Genomic DNA, 16,672 nt, shown 5'->3' on the forward strand with positions numbered 1-16,672 from the left:
TATTCACAATAGCCAAGTTATGGAAACAGCCAAGATGCCCCAGCACTGACGAATGGATTAAGAAAATGTGGTATCTATACACAATGGAATTTTATGCAGCCATGAAGAAGAACGAAATGTTATCATTCGCTGGTAAATGGATGGAATTGGAGAACATCATTCTGAGTGAGGTTAGCCTGGCTCAAAAGACCAAAAATCGTATGTTCTCCCTCATATGTGGACATTGGATCAAGGGCAAACACAACAAGGGGATTGGACTATGAGCACATGATAAAAGCGAGAGCACACAAGGGAGGGGTGAGGATAGGTAAGACACCTAAAAAACTAGCTAGCATTTGTTGCCCTTAATGCAGAGAAACTAAAGCAGATACCTTAAAGCAACTGAGGCCAATAGGAAAAGGGGACCAGGTACTAGAGAAAAGTTTAGATCAAAAAGAATTAACCTAGAAGGTAACACCCATGCACAGGAAATCAATGTGAGTCAATGCCCTGTATAGCTATCCTTATCTCAACCAGCAAAACCCCTTGTTCCTTCCTATTATTGCTTATACTCTCTCTACAACAAAATTAGAGATAAGGGCAAAATAGTTTCTGCGGGGTATTGAGGGGGGGAGCGGGAGGGGGTGGAGTGGGTGGTAAGGGAGGGGGTGGGGGCAAGGGGGAGAAATGAACCAAGCCTTGTATGCACATATGAATAATAAAAGAAAAATGAAAAAAAAAAAAAAAAAAAAAAGACCCTATCTCAACAACAACAACAAATCCTCGTAAAAAAAAGGACTGGTGGAGTGGCTAGTGGCTCAGATAGGCCAAGTTCAAACCCCAGTACCAAAACAAACAAACAAACAAAAAACACCTGGTAACTGAGATATGACTATGTAACAAATTAATAGGCATTATTTAGCTTTTAAAGCAGTTCAAGATGAAAAAAAAAAATCACAAAGACCCACAATAGGCGAAGTGCACACATCAGTAATGCAAATGGTTAACATATGTGGGAAATATTTGAAACTCCTATATGATAATCAAAGATATAAAAGCCTAAAAAGATAATTTGCACCCATCAAAAAAAAGCAACATTTAGCCAGATGTGGCAGCCCACGCCTGTAATCCCAGCATTTGGTAGGGCAGCCTGGGACACATATCAAGTTTGAGGGCAGCCTGAGCTACGTTGTTATACTCTCTCAACCTCCACCCCCCAAAAGCATGATTTTTCAACCTCAGAAAAATAAATAAAAGGCAAAATAAATGCACAAAGTGGGCTGGGGATATAGCTCAGTAGTATAGCACTTGCCTACCATGCCCTTGGTTCAATCACTAGCACTAGGGGAAGGGGCAAAAAAGCAGCAAAAATTAGTTTAGAAAATCAGTATGAACAAGGGATGTTTTACTTTCCATAATACATATTTTACACAGTTCAATGTAGGACGTATTAACCTTGCCTAAAGAGAGGTCTGGCGAGGTGCCTATAATCCTAGCTACTCAAAGGCAGAGATCAGGCAGACTGTGGTCTAAAGCAAACCCAGGCAAATAGTTCACGAGACCCTATCTAGGGAAAAAAAAAAATCACAAAACAGGGCTGATGGAGTGGCTCAAGATGTAGGCCCTGAGTTCAAACCCCAGTACCACAAAAAAAAAAAAAAAAAAGAAAAAGAGTAAGTGAGGGAGAGAGAAAGAAAGAAAGAGACAGAGAGGGAGGAAGGGAGGAAGGGAGGGAAGGAGGGAGGTCTGAGGAGGTCTGACTTTTGTCCTTGGCAACTGTGAGAGGATCTTTAGAACTCTGGAATTTCCTTCCTGAAATTTTGTTTGCCTGGGGCCTTTGAGCTACCAAACAGTTTAACAATGTGATTTTTGATAGGGGCTTTCCCATCTCCAGAAGAACTACAAAGTAAAGACATTGTGTGTGACTGCAATGTATGACCAAGCCCCCAGAGACCACCAAAGACTCAGGTGATCTTCTGTAGTTAGCAACACTCCGCTGCCACCATCACACACAGGGACCAAGAAGAGGTAATGCTGTGATCCCATGGAGATAACAGCCAGAGGCTCTAAGTTTGGGCCTCTTTCAGATTTTGCTCTCTGGGCATCTTTCTTTGCCTGTTTTAAATTAGTATTCTCTGCTATAATAATGTTGTAATTTTATAACAGTGCTTTCCTGAATTCAGTAAGCTGTTCTACAGAACACGAGTTCTCCAACCAGTAAGGTGGGCATAGGCACCAGAAAATTTGTCTACTGGTCTGAAGTGAGGGCCGTCCTGGACATCACTAAACTTGGACCTGGCATCTGAAGTGAGGGCAGTCTTGTGAGGGATATTCTAACTAGAGTTGGCCAAACTTACTACATACCCATTCTGTGGACAAGCAGCTGACTTTAAAGGTCTAAAGTAGAAAATGCAACAATCATCACATAAGCCTGAACCATCTTAATGTGTAAGAAAGCTATCAAAAACTAATGAGGCCATATCAAAAGGACCAAGAAACCAACATTCAATGACATTCACTAGCTATCATGGTAGTTTTGAGCCTTAAAAGAATTATTTCAAATAAATGAGTAACACCAAATCCATAAAAATTCATATGTTCATAATGACACTTTAAAAAAAAAACCAACTTACCATGCTAGGTTTAGAATCCATTGTAAATAAAATGGAAAAAAAGTAATTGCCCTTCTTACGTAAAATGTACTTTAGGATAACCAAATAGCTCATGAGGCACTGCACGGATATTGCAAAACTCCATTGTGCACTAAACAACAGATGTAGACATCATAGATGTTAAAACAATGAGGAGAAATTTGACAGATATTGTATAACATAAACTAAGCTGACGAAACAAGAACAAATGACGATAAACATCGCCTCCTTTTATGATTTAACTGCACAGTATATCTGTAAAGATTTCTTGCCTGTGTTCCAAAATTAATTAAGCCTCAACATCTATCTACAATTTCCAGCTTATAGGAAATATAGGATATACAGGAAAACTAATCGTTTTAAGAAATAAATCAGCCAAATACAGAATGATGCTCATTCCACAGGACCACGGCCTACTTTCTCCAAAAGTAAATGGCTTCCAAAAGAAAAGGGGAGACTTTTATAGGTTTAAAAAGAAAAAAGGCAAAATAGACAAATGCATATATGGACTTTTTTGGGCGAAAGTCAAGCAATTATATAAAAAGGCATTTGAGCTAGGCACCAGAGCTCACGCCTGTAATCATGGCTACATTTTTTAGATAAATCCAGAAATCAATCATGGACCAAGTATTAGATTATATTAGAGAATGACAGGTTGGGGTGTTGCTCAGAGTAAAGTGCTGGCCTAGTGTCAGCATGTGCAGGGCCCTGTGTTTGAGCCCCAGCACCACCAACAGAAAAAATACTTTTGTTTCAACAATGGCATTGTAGTTATGACAAAGTAAATTTTGAAAAAGTAATGTGTAAAATGATGCTTGATATTTGTTTTAAATTAGTTCAAGAAAAACAAGTGAAGGAAGGAGTAAAGGTTGGAAGGAAGAACAAAGTTTGTTGGGTGGTAGATAAAATCATTAAATTGTTAGATGGTCCTCCCCAGATAGTAGGGGTGAATAAATTAGGTTCATTATAATATTGCACTTTTGTATGTTTGCAAACTTCCAAAAAGAGCATTATAAAAATTATCACATTGTTTTAAACATGTAACATTCATATTATAGGAGGGAATGTACTATATTCCGACCTTTCTGGAAAACTGGCATTCATTAGGGTACATAAGCAAAGTTTTATAAACTGACAACTTCCATAAAAACCCATCTTAAGGAAACAGTTTTGAAATACAAAGTATATACAAGGCACTTCATTACTTTTATTAATAATAGATTTCTAGCTACTCATGATTTAAAACATTATGGAAGGCTTACAAGTTCAATAAAAGCAATACATACTATATGGTGACAAATGTGTAGAAAGAATGCAAAGAAAAAAGGGTAGAGGAAAAAAATGACAAAATACAAAATGACAAAAGTACATCTAGGTATTGGATTAGTAATATTCAGGTAAAATATTAAGCTGTTGCCAGAATACACCACCTCTCTTGTTAGAATCTGACCTAAATGGAACAAAAATAAATACAGAAAGGATCTTAACAGATCTGGTTCAAATTCTTATTCTGCCACTTACAAGCTAGGTGATTTGCAAGAAATAAGTTACTCTAAATTCAGACTTTCTCATCTCAAAAGTAGAGATAACATTTACCTTGCAGGACCAAAGTAATGAGAGAATGGGAGGTAGAACAAGTATAGTTAAATAAGATTAGCCATGAGACAACTTACAACAAAATTATGGGTACGTATGGCTCATTTTTATAGTGCCTGTTTTTGTTTTTTAATTTCCATAAGAAATAACTATAAAAATGCAAAAACAAAACTTCTAACAATTTCAGAAGTTCCCTACCAACAACAGGACAAAACTGATGCATGCAGTCTTCTTTGTTTATCTTTGGACAATGCAAAGAGAGCTATCTCACAAAAGCAAGTTCATTTTATAAATGGCTGCTGGAAAGAATTGTGTCTGCTCTGATGCCTACTTGCTATCACAGTACCTACATAAAACTGTGCACATACTCAGCATTGTCTACATAACCACTTCCCATAATTTATACTAGACAAAAAACTAATTCTTCCCCACACCTATTTCATCCTTTCTCATGCTGATGTATAAAACACACTAAAAGCAGTCTTTCACCTCTGTAAGACTAAGCTAAGAAAATTTCTTTCCCATAATACTTCAAACAAAAACGTCAACATCTTCTTAAATTATTTCTGGACTAATCATATCATCATCAGTATGTAATTTGCAGCCAATCCATGAATATAAGCAGAATGTACAAGTAACACATAGGGACTCCCACAACAATGTATAAACAACCTTAAATACACCTTGCTAAAAAAAAAAAAGTAATGAAGTAGCAACAATTGAAGAGAAAATGAAAATCACAGCTTCCTTTAAACACTTCTATACGGAAACAGACCAAATTTCCATTGTTTACCAACACTTTAACAGACATGAAAGTTGTAGGATATTCAAAGTTTCTTATTCTCAGAGACCTTCAGACTTAACTGTGCAACAAAAAGCACCACAGACATGAGTAAACAAAATATTTCACTGAGTTTTCCTGTGTCTATCATTGCATTGTGAGGACAGTTGATCTAGATGGCACCGAAGTCCCTACCTACGTAAGATTCTGTAAAGTGAGTTTTACACATAAGGCTCTCAAGCCAGTGGGGTCTCTGTTGTGAAGGGCTATACAATCTTATTTTTGAGGAATCTGAGAAGAGCCAGATCTGTGATGTTAACAGTAAACAGGAAGAAAAGGAGTTCATTACTCTCTTGCATGAACATGCTGCCCTGGTCAAAACAAGAATAGATTATCCAATTTTTGTTCGGATGTCACCTTTCCATCACCTCAATCTCTTCATAAAGCTGTCTGATCTTAAGTTCTCACTTTACCTTAGCTGTCACACCACTAAACTTCTTAAAAACCTATTTCTGGGCTAAGAGTATAGCTCAGTGGTAGCAAGCTTACTTTAGCATGTCCAAAGCCCTTTCTACCTGTTATTTTAATCCTGGATATGTAGGTGGTCACAAGATAGCTTCATAGCAAGGTGTTTGACACAGAAAACTTTTCTTTTTCTCATATTTCAAACACACTTATTTGTGCAAGCAAATAACAGATTTAACTGTACATTTTTCCATACTGTTTTAAATTCTTATTAAAAATCATAAGACCTTTATAAACACACATTGTGTAATCTAAGTCAAAATTAATAACTTGTTGAACTGTATCTTCCCCAGTCAATAAATGGGTTGCATTGCGTTATTTTCGGGGGTGGGGATGAGGAGAGCTTTCCTTATTCCTCACCAGAGTGGGGATAAGCCTGTAATCCTAGCACTTGAGAGGCTGAGGTAGGAGGATTGTGAGTTCAAGGCTAGCTGGGCTACATAAGGAGTCCCAGACCAGCCTGTGCTACATAGTGAGACCCTGTCTCAAAAAAATTCAGTGAAACAAAAACATAAAGTTCCACTCCTTAATCGACAAATGTCAATGTTAATGTTACCCACTCATATTAGGGTTGTAGAAAATAAGTACAATAATCCATGTAGAAAATCTACTTAAGAGCAACGCCAACTTCACAGTAAATATTCCAAAAATGGTACATAGGGACAGGAAGTAACTCTGTGACCATCACAGCAAGAACTCAAAAGCATCCACTGAGTGAATAGGCAATTGCACTCTTTTTAGGTTACTACTAGCAGTCTCAGTGTAAATGACAAAGCAGAATCTGAAAATGATAGCTGAGGGGTTGGGAATATGACTCAGGGACAGAGCACCTGAGCAGTGTGCACAAGGCCTTAATTCAATGTCCAGCACCACAAAAAAATAGTACTTGAGAGATCACACCCAAGGGGCTCATGTATGGCCGTTTCCTTTATTAGCCAATATATTCCCAGGTTCGTAAATTAAACAGTAAATGATAATCTATTTGGTTCAATATATGATTAAACACTCCCATGTCCCATCTCTAACAGTCACTAAGTCTGTGTACCCTCTCTTTCATTTTATTTCAGGAGAGGATAATGCTCACAAAACAATCGTACACACTATATTAATGCCACTTTACTGTGCTCCAGAACTAAAGTGCTTCATAACATCTATCAAATTCCTTAGACTAACACTCCACACTTCTATGGCTCACGACAGACATGAAGCTCCACACCATCTAAACTGATCTCCTGACACGAGATGAGTAAGTGTTGGTTCTTCATGCTTATACTCATGTTATTCCACAGCTTCCGTTTGGCAGCCAAGAATTCACAAACATTCTGACAAGTTTTCCCCAATCTACTAGCTGTCAATGGTCTATTCCATAAGCACTTATAGACCATACATGAAATTCTAACTAAGAAAATGTCCTTAGGCAGAACACAGATAAATGTCCTGACAGACCTTTTTTTTCCTTGCCACTTACTAAATACCTTACATTGTTCAAATTGTACCATAAATAGCTAGAGAAAACTTGGTGGTGCTTATACCTCTCTTTAAATGCTACAGTACCTAACGCAGTACCTAGACACAGTGGACAGTCAATAAATACTGAGAAGCCAAAACAATGGATAAGAATGAAACCATAAACCAAAACTATGAAATCAGAAAGCAAGTGTCCAAAAGAGAATCAACAGACCTGAATTCTCTACTTTTATGAAACTGTTTTTTAAAGAGAAAAGTGGACTGGAGGTATGGCTCAAGCACAGAGTGTCTGCTCTCAAAGTATGAAGCCCTGAGTTCAAACCCCAGTCCCACCATTAAAAAGAAGAAAAAAAACCTGAGCAAAAGGGACATAAGTAGCCAAGCTACTTACTTATGCATATTGCACTGAGACAACACTGAAGAAAACTGTCAAAACATGTCAGTTCTGGGACAGATGTGGTGGTGCACGCCTGCAATCCCAGCTACATGGGACCCTACCTGAAAAACACTAAAAGCAAAAACGGCTGAAAGAGTGGCTCAAGTGGTAAGAGCACCTGTCTAGCAAGTGCAAGGCCTTGAGTTCAAGCCCCAGTACAGGAAGAAAAAAAAAAAAATCAAACTCACAACAGTTAACATTGCAAGATTGTGGCACATTAATAAACAGATAATATAAAACAGAACAGATCCAAACATATCTTTAAATGAACACACACAGAGCTATAAAATGGTAGAATTTCAATGGGGAGGGGATGAATTTTCAAGCAACAGTATTATGATACTGAGTTGGTGGGGCATGCCTGTGATCCCACCTCTCCAGAGGCTGAGGAAGAAGGATCACTGGGTTGAGGACAGCCTGGGCTACATGGTGAGACCCTGTCGCAAAGCAAAACAAACAAAATAACATTATGACCAACGGCCATCCATAAAATAGCCATTATGAATGAGCTATCTGGATGCATATACTAAGAAATAACAACTAAAACAGTCATAGGATAACCTTTTTCACCCTTCAGATTACCACTAATGATTAAAATGACTACTAAGAATTGACAAGATAACACTGAGCCCACTGGCACATTTCTCACAATATAAACTGGTACAACTTTTAAGGAGATTAATGTGCAATGTGTACCAGAAGTGTACAAACTAGGAATTCTTTTTTTGTTGTTCTTTTCTGTGTTTTGGTGGCACTGGGGTTTGAACTCAGGGCCTTACGCTTGCTAGGTGAGCACTCTTAATTAACCCTTGAGTCACTCTACCAGCCCATTTACTGTGATGGGTTTTTCAAGATAAGGTCTCTCAAATTATTTGCCTATGGTTGGCTTTGAACCAGATCCTCCTGATATCTGCCCTCTTGAGGAAAAAGGATTACAGGTGTGAGCCACCAATGCTGGGCTTAAAAACAAAAAATAAAAACTAGCTGGGAGCCCATGGCTCATACCTGTAATCCTAGCTACTTGAGGCTGAAGTGGGGAGGATGGCAGTTCAAGGACAGCCCCCCAAGACAAGTAGTTTGTGAGACCCGCCCCCATCTTCAAAATAACCAGAGCAAACTGGACCAGAGGTGTGACTCAAGCAGCAGAGCGCCCACTTTGCAAGCATGAAGCCCTGAGTTCGAACCTCAGTCCCACCAAAACAAACAAACAAAAACCAACTCATTGTTTTTTTGCACTAGAAGAACTGGTCCAACCACAAGACCAGGCAATGATCCTCACCTGGCTCTACATTTTAGTCTCCAATATGCAGTCCCAGTGGAGTTCTGTCACACCCCTAAATGATCATCATAATTATTCCTCCAACTGTTATCCTTGGGTAGACACACAAGAATAGAACTGTGAAAGAACTGAAATGTGCAATCAGCAGACCTATATTTAAGTCCTACCCCTACTGACTATGTGATGTTGACTGACTTCACTTAACTCTTTTCATTTGATTAGAAAATGGAAAGAAACCACCTAAATCCCAGGCTGGGTCCGAGGATATGAAGAACCACCAATGCACATCTGTAAGAGCCATGCAAACTCTTAAGCATGACACAAACATCAGTCAATTTTAGCACCCAATTCAGACCTCTGTGCTAAGCTCAGAGCTAACACTGGGGGAAAGGAAATATTGCCAACTGCAATTCCTACTCTTAATTCAAACATACCTAATTTTTTTCCTTTTTCATTTTTTATAGCAGAGCTTGAACTCGGGGCCTCAAGTGCTCTACCACTTGAGTCATGCCCACCAGTCCTTTTGCTTTGTTTTTGTTTGTTGTTTTGTTTTGAGATAGGGTCTCAAATTTCTGCCTGGGCTTGGACAGTGATCCTCCTAGCTTTGCCTCCCACACAGCTGGGATTACAGTTGTGCACCACCACCTCTCACTCTTGTCTTATGTGTTTTCTTGATGTTAAGGATTGAACCCAGAGCCTCATTCATGCTGAACAAGAGATCTACCACTGCCAGTAACGCAGCATACATAAAAGAACCAGAAAGTACCTCTTAAAAAAATCGCCTAATTTACAAATCAGAGATTAGTTTAAGATTTCCTCTTGAGAGATTATCATCATAATGACTAGGTCAGTCATTCCAGCATTACTGATAACTAGTCTAATATATTCAAAACTTTAGCTTCCTTAACTGGAGAAAGGGAGAAACTCCAGATGACAAATTCTGACCTCCAAAACTAAACACGTTCATTCATTTTTCTCCCAATATTTGGAGGACATCTAATAAGTACAATACTTTTCTAGGCACTATGAACACAAACAACTTCGAGTTCTTTCCAAGCTGAATACAGATAAGGCAAACTACATGCTTTATAGTGAAAAGACAGTTCCGAAGAATTTTGCCTGATTTTTAATTTTGCAAACAGTAATTCTTGGCAATTCTACCACACTGACAGTTCACTGACTCTGGCATTGATGAAAATAATGTCCACAAGTATTGGGTTTTGGTTGCTCAGAGACTGAAAACTGGTTTTAGCCTTTGCAAATCAAACATATTCCCATCTGACACTACCCTTTTTCTGCCAAGAAAACAAGAGAGGGGAAAGAAGAGTAGGTTGGGCATCTTCCTCACACTTTCCAGAAGAAAATCTTTTTCATAAAGGTCCAGAATCTCCTCAATATATGCCTTGTCTGCAGCTAGACAAGCAGCCTCATGTAATGCCAGCACAAAAACAAGAGACTGGAAATCTTCCCACATCAGTACACATATACACACATTACCCATTCTGATGTCTTCTCATTAATAAAATGCATATAAAACCCATGAGCTTAGTGAAAATATTCTAACTGCATGTTTTATGATGTATGCTGAGAGTAAAAAAATAAGATGGCAAGGACTTTTTCTCTGAGCACACCTTTTTCCATCTCCTCTCACCCAGGCCCTGCGTGGCTGGGTCACAGCCTGTCACCTGTGACCTGCTGATGCCAGGATATCCATTAGGGAGGACACCAAATACCCAAATCCAGAAAATGTTTTTGAAAACATTGAAAAACATCTCAAAGTAATTAATACTGTAATTTCAGCACTAAGATTATGGAAAAATGAGAAACATTCTTTATTGCCACCTACCTGCATGGAAAGTCTACTCTTTGAAAGAATCAACTATCAGTTGCTTTGGCAAAGTGGAACAAGACTGATTTTCTTGCAGCATTCAAATGACTTATGCAGTCAGCTTTGATTGAAAAAATGCACTCAACTGTGACCCTGGAAGGAAATTGTGTCATGTGTGATTCTGTAATAAATTCATGTATTTAAGTAAAACTTTATAATTTGCTATGTAAAAATAAATAAAATCAAACTAATCTACATAACAAATATTGAATTAACTTCATTCCACTAAACCAAGACTATCTGTAAACATACAACAATATCAAAAAAAAAAAGTATACACAAATCAGTAAAACAGTTACCAAAGGCCATGGAAATATCAACAGTATAGTACTGTGGGAGAAATAACCCAAACATTGTATGCACATACGAATAAAAAAAGAAAAAAAAAGAGTATAGTACTGAATTAATAGTCCAACATATACTATGAACGGTTACTAACCAAAATGTGTGGAATGAGGGAAAAACTGATGTGGATCTAAATGTGTAACAAAAATGAAAATGGAACACCATTATTTTAATTTCTTAGTATAATTATAAGCCAATAAAGTATGTGAATTTGAAACAGTGGAAAATTTGTTATTCCGCAATCCTCAGGGTACTCACTAAACAGCTGTGAAAGCAGAAACTAGTCAACAAAAGAAAGGGTGCTTGTGAACACTCAGTACTACATATATTTGCAAAAACTATTAAGACATACTATGCTCTCAGAGTCCTGGATAATGGGGGTCCAGTTTTACAGGCAAGTTAGGTTTTCTAGGCCCATAATAATGAAAAAAAAATCAGAAATGTAGTAAGTAATTTTTGCATCCTTTTATCTAAGAGTGCTTCAACCTAGCACTCCACTGCTTACTTTTCTAGCCCTCTACCTATTCTACCATTTCTACGCAATCTACAAGTCACTTTACCTTCTTTTGAATTTGCCTAGCAAACACAAGGCCCTAAGTTCAAACCCCAGTACCACACCAAAAAAAAAAAAAGTACAAAAATTGTTTATCATTTCCTATCCACACACAGACACACACACGTCATATCCTTCCTTTCCTGCCTTAATTTTTTCCTTAACAATTATGCTCTTACTTCATTCTTTTTCCTTTGAATGAAGATAGGGATTTAGGTTTATTCACTGCTGAATCCTTAACTTCTGAAGCTTGGCAATACACATAAATATATATCAAAACAGATTGCTAGGGTATTTTTAGGGAGGCATTTTCTTCCCCCTAAATTATTCTTCTACATCCAATAAAGGCTCAAACCCATAATGCCCAGTTGCTTTTATGTATGATTCCAATTTTCATTCTTTTTTAAAGCAAGAGCGACTTCTCAGAAATTCTCACTTTCTCACAGATACCATTTCAGTTATACCACTGTGGCAAAAGGATCATGAATGAACATGGAAAGGGAATGCTAAATTTGAGTTTCTTGGGTCACTACTTACTATAAAAAGAATAAATGGAATTCGAAAACATCATTACCTGAATGAGAAAATTGCTTTTTTTTTTTTTTTGGGGGGGGTGGGACTAGGGTTTGAACTCAGGGTTTCCCACTTGTTAAAGCAGGTGCTCTGTGACCTGAGCCCTATCTGCAGGCCACTTTTGCTCTTGTTATTTTGGAGCTGGGGTCCAGCGAACTACTTGCCCCTGGCTGGCCTGGAACTTGATTCTCACAAACTCAGTTTCCCAAGTAGCTAGGATTATAGGCATCAGCCACAAGAGCCTGGCTACTAGCCTTTAAAAAAAAAAAATTGTGATACACATCTGCAAAGTAAAACATACAGATTCTCAGTATTTCCTAAATGCAAACAAATCTTTGAAGATAATTTTAAAATCAGAGGCCAAATAAAATCTCTCTCAAGCTTACATAAAATTTAACATTGCAGCTTTCAAAAACAGAGGTCTTTGAGACAGGAGATGTGGCTCAGTGATACAGTACTCGCCTAGCCGTGGGAAGCTCTGGATTTGATCCCCAGCACTGAAAAAAAAAACAAGGTCTTATGTCCTCTGCCCCTTTGGCCTTGAATTTAATTTGTAAAGTCAATCTGCTATGTGTTCTGACCTGGTGTTTGTCAGCAAGGGCCAGAAAAACTTCTCTCAGGGCCAAGAGCACTGCTTCATTGTCTTCTCTGATGTGCAGAAACAACATAGACAGGATTAGGCCCACAATATCAAAATTTGTTTCAGAGTACACTAAATCAAATTAATTTCCAAATTGTATGTGGCCTGGATCCATATACAATTTCCATCAGAAATTTATCAATATAAACATTGCTTGCCTAAGGTATCCATGACAAGATCCTATATGGGATTTAAACACAATCATAAATATCAAAAAAACATGACAGGACTCTTACTGAGAAAAATACGTTCATTAAGGACGTAGTTTGTTACAACACCAAATACAAAAGAAGAATCTTCTCACACCCCTAGCAATGGCACATTTAAAGTCTTCATTAAGCCCACATGTAAGTATATTTAAGTCTTCAAAATTACTAACTTTCTGAACATTTAAATAAATGATGTAAATCCCATCAATTCCAAAACCCTTCACACCAAAACGGTTAGCAAAACGGCCACTTCTTTATGCTTCTAGCAGACTTAACAGTCATATCTAGCTGCAGGTCTAGTAGTGACTTTATAAATAGTGCGCACGCTGGTGTTCCCAGGCACTAAGGCCTAAACCACTCCACGGTGTGACCACACTCTAAGGAAAATCCTAGATTACGAAACCATAGACACCGCACAGATCCACCAGGCGGTGAACGACTATGAAGAAGGCAGCCCCCCCTCAGAAGCTGCCATTTCTCCTATTGGTTAATGTATTTTGCTTCTACCAAGGAAGTTGTGAAATCCGCCTGCACACCCCATCCCAAATCTACCAGTGGGGCGGGCGGAGGCTGAGTCATTCCTCGGAGTAACTTTACACCGGTCCTCGCACTCTGGGTTCGGGACAAAGACATCACCTCTCGGTTCCTTCCACTCAGTACGCGTTCGTTCGGCCTCGGCCAAATCCCACGGACACCTTCGGGGCTGAGCCCTGGCAGCCGTGACCATCCGTGAGGACGCGACCCCCGGAGGGAGGTGGGGGGATCGAGCGTCTCGAACCCGGCCACTCCCGCATTTCCGCCAAGTGTTGACCAGCCGCGCGCTCGGGGGACCCCGGCCGCCCCAACCGAGAGCTCCAGGCAGTATCACTCGTGCACAGCCCGATGGGGCACCCGCTTGAACCGCTTTTGTTTGCACCGGGTCTGATGAGCCAGGAAGGAGCCTACCAGCAACACCTGCCGGGCCGCACACACCTGCGCGCGAGCCGGCCTGCCGGGACCCCGCGCTCCGGTCCACCTAGCCCGGCTCGGCGCGCGGCCGCCCTGCCAGATGGGGGAAGGGGATGCGGGCGGCGGCGACACTCACCCGGCAGCGCCTCCTCCTCTGCCGGCGGCAGTAGCAGAGCCGGCAACCCCCGGCACCATCTTCCGCCGCCGCCTTGTCCTTGGCAGCGGCTACCAACCGCCCATGCGGCACCGCCAACAGACACAACCGTCGGCGTCCCCGGCGCCCGTCCGCCCGCTGCTGCCCCGAACTCGGGTAAAAGGGAGTGGTCAAGGAAAGAAGGACACGGTCAGGCCCCTCGGCTCTGGGTCAGGGGCCGGAGTCAGGGGGCCGCGGCCGGACAGAGCCGAGGGGCCCGGGCGACTGGAAGGGACCCCGAGGCAGCGCCGAGGGCTTGACAGGGCCGGGAACGCGGCCACGGCTGGGTTTGTTATTGTCGACTCCGGCTCTTCCACCGCGGAGCACGCCGGGAAACTGCCGGCCGGGGCTGCGCGAGGCGGCGCGGAGAGGCGTCTGCGCAGGTCCGGAAGTCGCTTGGCTGCCGGGAAAGGGGCGGCTCTGTAGTGGCCCTGGGCCTGGCAGGCAGCTGGGTTGCCCTACCCTGACCCCGCAACCATTTCTAGAGCGGCCTGTTGTGGTGTTTGTCGCCGGCCGGCGCGAGCTTCCCCAAGGTGAGCTTGACCTTCCTTGCCACAGCTAGTAGGCCGGACGAGGCCGATCCCACCGAGTTTTGGATCAGGCCCAGGGGAAGTGAGCTCGCTCCCCGCGTCCGTCGCGGAGCGGGCCGAGGCTCTTAGAGCCCTCATTACCTGTGCGCGGCCCCGCCCGCAGACCCGACCCAGGTCAGCTGCAGGAAGGGGTACCTGGAAGGCAGTGCCTGGGTCGGCGGTCCTGCCACCGGCGCCGCACCCATGTCGACCGCGGGGGCTCCAGGCAGCTTGGCAGGTATCCTGGTGTGTGCCTGGTGCGGCACCGTTTGTCAGGCAAGGTAAAGAGAAGCAAACATCCAAAACAGAAGAGAACTAAGGCGAGTCCTACTGGGTTGTGAACGCCACGACCGCCTGTTTCCAGCTCTGTAAATCCCGAGTTCCCTCGTGTGTTCACACAGTCACCGATGGGAGACTATGGAGAGGGACTCCTTCATTTGTGAAGGTTATAGGCCTCAGGTAGTGACTTGAAGCCACAGTTTGAGTATTAAAATCTGATGAGCAGTTGTTACTCGTAGAATAATTATATAATACTTTTCAGGAGTATCTGGTAGAAGTTTAGAGGTGCAACCTCTAAGTCGCCAGTACTTTCGAGTAGTTTTTGCAAAAATGGGCAGCAAAAGGGCGCCAAACTGAACCAAGTTTGCAGTCTTGCATCTGTTACACTGGAGACTGGTAAGCATGAAAGATTTTAATTTCCATGACACTGACCCGAAGTTAACGATAGAGACAAGCTTATCGTTTATGCCACTTCGTTTTCAGTTTTGCACTACTGCATATCCCAGGGAAGTCTTGTCTTTATGATTTTTGCCATGTCATTTTGTTTCTTCAGTATTTTGAAGTGGAATTTTATTACACCTTCCCAGCAAAATAGAGCAGAAGTGAACAGTAAGCACTAAAATCTTGATACACCTTAGGGAAAGGTGTGAACTGACAAGAGTGAATTATTAGGCACAGCAAAGTAATCAGCATACAGGAAATACAGAGTAACAAGTTTGGCTAGAAATTGACTATGAAAAACAATATGAAACCTTTAAAGAACATACTGGTGCTTGTACTTAACAGTTTATCAATGACATTCATCATTACAAATACAATCCAACTTAGAATGCAAAAAGTCATGTATACCTGTGACAATCTACTAAATAATAAAATGCTTTACTGGCTCAGACTTCTTTAGAAAACAAATTAATTCTATCGTAATCCTCTCAATCACAGGCTGGAAGAAATCAGAAATGACTGACTCACCTTACACTTCAATGTAAACGTTTAAGGTTTGTATGCATCTGAAATTCTTCCCTAAGGCTAAGTGAAAATATTAGAATTAATTCTATAATACATACACAAGTATGTAGGGGAAATACAAGTTACTAATACCACTTGTATACATAGTAATAGATCTCCTATCACATGCTATTTTCCTTCATTCCAAGCCAATTAAACATCCTTTGTATTCTCCTTAATAACAAAAACAAGAAGAAATTCCTGCAGCATCAGTTCAACCAAGCTTCCTGGTTGCAAGTCTCATTTTTGGCCTTCTGAACTATTCTCACTGAAATGGGAAACAGATTAACAGGGACTTTTCCAAATTATGATGTTAAGTGGACAGTGGTAACATGTTATGTAAACATTCTAAATCACTTCCATTTAAAAAAAAAAAAAGAAAGAAAGAAAATCTGACAGCCTCACTATGTAGCCCAGCTAGCCTGGAACTATATACTTTTGCTTCAGCCCCCGGAGTGCTGGGGTAGTAGGCATATGCCACCAACCCAGCAAGCACTTGTCATTTTCATTATTGAATTGTTATATCTCACAGTTCTGTTTCTCTCAATTCTTTGTCCATTTATTTGGTTTTCTTCCAGATTTTCAAATAAGTAGAATGTAGTGTGAATGTTGTAAAGGTAAGGTACTATGTGAGATGAGAAGAGAGGTAATTAATGTTGACCTCCTATCATTTTTTAAAATAATTTAATAGCCATTTTAGCTATTTTGGTAGATTTTCAGTAAGGACAAAAGGAACGATTTTTCATTAGGAATATG

The 16,672-nt window shown here is 40.6% G+C and overlaps 1 protein-coding gene and 1 pseudogene across 4 annotated transcripts in view; one reads left to right on the top strand and one right to left on the bottom strand.

Moving 5' to 3' along the window:
- Positions 1–14,145, bottom strand: part of Rb1cc1 (RB1 inducible coiled-coil 1) — a 70,099-nt gene extending 55,954 nt beyond the window's left edge. For 2 of the 4 annotated variants that reach the window (XM_074068534.1, XM_020169240.2), the window contains exon 1: positions 14,007–14,145. The gene's annotated coding sequence lies outside the window, so the exon portion shown is untranslated. Of the gene's footprint in view, positions 1–10,560; positions 10,696–12,459; positions 12,571–12,654; positions 12,722–14,006 lie in introns of all 4 variants that reach the window. The other 2 variants (XM_074068532.1, XM_074068533.1) reach the window with 2 other exon arrangements.
- Positions 13,488–16,332, top strand: LOC141421651 (uncharacterized; annotated as a pseudogene).
- The last annotated feature ends 340 nt before the right edge of the window (positions 16,333–16,672 follow it).

The sequence above is a fragment of the Castor canadensis genome, chromosome 3, assembly GCF_047511655.1.
Source record: "Castor canadensis chromosome 3, mCasCan1.hap1v2, whole genome shotgun sequence".
In the NCBI taxonomy this organism is placed as follows: domain Eukaryota; kingdom Metazoa; phylum Chordata; class Mammalia; order Rodentia; family Castoridae; genus Castor; species Castor canadensis.